Raw genomic sequence first — 4,029 nt, 5'->3', positions numbered from 1 at the left:
GTATTTCCTCAGAGTCGGAGACCAAAACTGTACGCAATACTCCAGGTGTGGTCTCACCAAGACCCTATGCAACTGCAGTAGAACCTCCCTGCCCTTATACTCAAATCCTTTTGCTATGAATGCTAACATACCATTTCCTTTCTTCACTGCCTGCTGCACCTGCATTCGTACTTTCAATGACTGGTGTACCATGCACCCAGGTCTCGTTGCATCTCCCCTTTTCCTAATCGGCCACCATACAGATCCAAGTCTACTTTCCTGTTTTTGCCACCAACGTGGATAACCTCACATTTATCCACATTATACTGCATCTGCCATGTATTTTCCCACTCACCCAACATATCCAAGTCACCTTGCAGCCTCCTAGCATCCTCCTCACAGCTAAAACTGCCCCCCCCCCCCAGCGTCGTGTCATCCGCAAACCTGGAGATGTTGCATTCAATTCCCTCATCCAGATCATTAATATATATATATATTGTAAATAGCTGGGGTCCCAGTACTGAGCCTTGCGGTACCCCACTGGTCACTGCCTGCCTTTCTGAAAATGACCCGTTTACTCCTACACTTTGCTTCCTGTCTGCTAGCCAGTCTCTATCCACGTCAATACTGAACCCCCAATACCGTGTGCTTTAAGTTTGTATACTAATCTCTTATGTGGGACCTTGTCGAAAGCCTTCTGAAAGTCCAGATATAAAACATTCACTGGTTCTCCCTTAACCAATCTACTAGTTACATCCTCGAAAAATTCTATAAGATTCGTCAGGCATGATTTACCTTTCATAAATCCATGCTGATTTTGTCCAATGAATTCACCACTTTCCAAATGTGCTGCTATCCCATCTTTAATAACTTACTCCAGGATTTTCCCCACCACCGATGTTAGACTAACTGGGGTGTAATTCCCCGTTTTCTCTCTCCCTGCTTTTTTAAAAAAAAAGTGGGGTTACTTTAGCTACCCTCCAGTCCTCAGGAACTACTCCAGAATGTAAAGAGTTTTGAAATATTTTGACTAATGCAGCCATTATTTCTGCGGCTACTTCCTTACTTCCTGGGATGCAACTTATCTGGCCCTGGGGATTTATCGGCCTTTAATCCATTCAATTTACCTAACACCACTTCCCGGCTAACCTGGATTTCACACAGTTCCTCCATCTCATTTAACCCCCGGTCCCTTGCTATTTCCGGCAGATTATTTATGACTTCCTTAGTGAGGACAGTAACAAAGTAGTTATTCAATTGGTCTGCCATGTCCTCATTCCCCATGATCAATTCGCCTGTTTCTGACTGGGGCCTACATTTGTTTTATCTAATATTTTCCTCTTCACATATCTATAACATCGTTTGCAGTCAGTTTTTATGTTCCCTGCCAGTTTTCTTTCATAATCTATTTTCACTTTCATAATTAAGCATTCTGTCCTGCTCTGCTGGACTCTGAATTTCTCCCAGTCCTCTGGTAGGCTGCTTGTTCTGGCTAATTTGTACGCTTCATCTTTTGTTTTGATACTATCCCTGATATCCCTTGTTATCCACGGATGCACTACCTTGCCTGATTTATTATTTTGCCAAACTGGGACGAACAATTGTTGTAGTTCATCCATGCAATTTTTAAATGCCTTCCATTGCATATCCACCGTCAACCCTTTAAGAATAATTTGCCAGTCTATCTTGGCCAATTCACGTCGCATACCCTCAAAGACACCTTTCTTTAAGTTCAGGACCCTTGTTTCTGAATTGACAATGTCACTCTCCATCCTAATGAAAAACTCAACCTTATTATGGCCACTCTTGCCCAAGGAGCCACGCACAACAATACTGCTAACTAAACCTTCCTCATTACTCAATACCCAGTTTAGAATAGCCTGCTCTCTCGTTGGTTCCACTACATGTTGGTTTAGAAAACTATCCCCCATACATTCCAAGAAATCCGCTTCTTCAGCACCCCTGCCAATTTGATTCACCCAATCTATATGTAGATTGAAGTCACCGATTATAATTGTTTTACCTTTGTTGCACGCATTTATAATTTCCTGTCTGATGCCATCCCCAACTCCACTACTACTGTTAGGTGGCCGGTACATAACTCCCACTAGCGTTTTCTGCCCCTTAGTGTGTCGTAGCTCTACCCATATCGATTCCACATCCTCCAAGCTAATGTCCTTCGTTCTATTGTGTTAATCTCCACTCTGACCAGCAACGCTACCCCGCCTCTTTTTCCTTTCTGTCTATCCCTCCTGAATATTGAAAATCCCTGGATATTCAGCTCCCAGCCTTGGTTACCCTGGAGCCATACTCTCCGTGATCTCAACTATATCATATTCATTAATTCTTCATGCTTAGAGGGCAGTAGAGGCGAAATCACTGGATGGATTTAAGAGAGAATTAGATAGAGCTATTGTGGCTCGTGGCATGATGGGTTATGGGGAGAAGGCAGGCACGGGTTATTGATTGGGGACGATCAGCCATTATCACAATGAATAGCGGTGCTGGCTCGAAGGGCCGAATGGCCTCCTCCTGCACCTATTTTCTTTGTTTCTATGATAATGGTTTATTATTATCAGTTATTTACAATATATATTAACGATTTAGACGAGGGAATTAAATGTGACATCTCCAAGTTTGTGGAAGACATAACGCTGGATGGCAGAGTGAGCTTCCAGGTGGACGCTATGAGGCTGCAGAGTGAATTAGATAGGTTGGCTGAGAGGGCAGATGCAATAAAGTGGAAATTAATACATAACGTTGGATGGGGAAAAAGACACAAAATGCTGGAGTAACTCAACTGGTCAGGCAGCTTCTCCAGAGACAATGGTTTGTTACAAAGTGTTGGAGTAACCCAGCGGGCTATGCAACTTCTCTGGAGAACATTCAGATTTAGGTGAGAGGGGAACATTGTAATGGAACCCGTGGGGCATTATTTTCCACGCAGTGGTTGGTGGGCTAATACAACGAGCTGTCAGAGGGCGGCACGGTGGCGCAACGGCAGGGTTGCTGCCTTACAATGCCTGCTGCACCAGGTGCCCGGGTTCTATCCTGTGGACGGGTGCTCTATAAGCCGTGTTTGTACCTTCTCACAGCGACCTGCGTGGGTTTTCAACGAGATCTTCGGATTCCCCCCACACTCCAAATATATGTACGTTAATTGGGTTGGTATAAATGTAAATTGTCCCTAGTGTAGACTGAAGTGACCTGTTCCGTGCTGTTTGACTCTATAACTGAATGACCAGGTTACTCTAGTTCTATGCTATCCCACCATCTCATCCATTCCCTACGCACGCGGAGCAAATTACAGCGGGGTATTTAACCCTCCAAACCCGCCGGTCTTTGGAACGTGGGAGAAAACCGGAAACCCACGGGGTCACACAAAGTACCTGCAGACTCCACACAGACAGCACCCAAGGTAAGATCGAAATCGGGTCTCCGGTACTATGAGGCAGAATCGCCAGCGAATGTCAATGCAGAAATTGCAGCGAATATTACGACTTGCAGCTATAAGATACAAATGCAGGTTAAATCGATGTGATGTCAAGATACATAGATACATAGAAATTAGGTGCAGGATTAGGCCATTCGGCCCTTCGAGCCAGCACCGCCATTCAATATGTTCATGGCTGATCATCCAACTCAGTATCCTGTACCTGCCTTCGCTCCATACCCCCTGATCCCTTTAGCTACAAGGGCCACATCTAACTCCCTCTTAAATATAGCCAATGAACTGGCCTCAAATACCCTCTGTGGCAGAGAGTTCCAGAAATTCACCACTCTCTGTGTGAAAAATGTTTTTCTCATCTCGGTCTTAAAGGATTTCCCCCTTATCCTTAAGCTGTGACCCCTTGTCCTGGACTTCCCCAACATTGGGAACAATCTTCCTGCATCGAGGCTGTCCAACCCCTTAAGAATTGTGTAAGTTTTTATAAGATCCCCCCTCAATCTCCTAAATTCTAGCGAGTATAAGCCGAGTCTATCCAGTCTTTCTTCATATGAAAGTCCTGACATCCCAGGAATCAGTCTGGTGAACCTTCTTTGCACTCG

Source organism: Amblyraja radiata, chromosome 45, assembly GCF_010909765.2.
Source record: "Amblyraja radiata isolate CabotCenter1 chromosome 45, sAmbRad1.1.pri, whole genome shotgun sequence".
Lineage (NCBI taxonomy): Eukaryota > Metazoa > Chordata > Chondrichthyes > Rajiformes > Rajidae > Amblyraja > Amblyraja radiata.
This window is presented reverse-complemented; position numbering follows the sequence as displayed.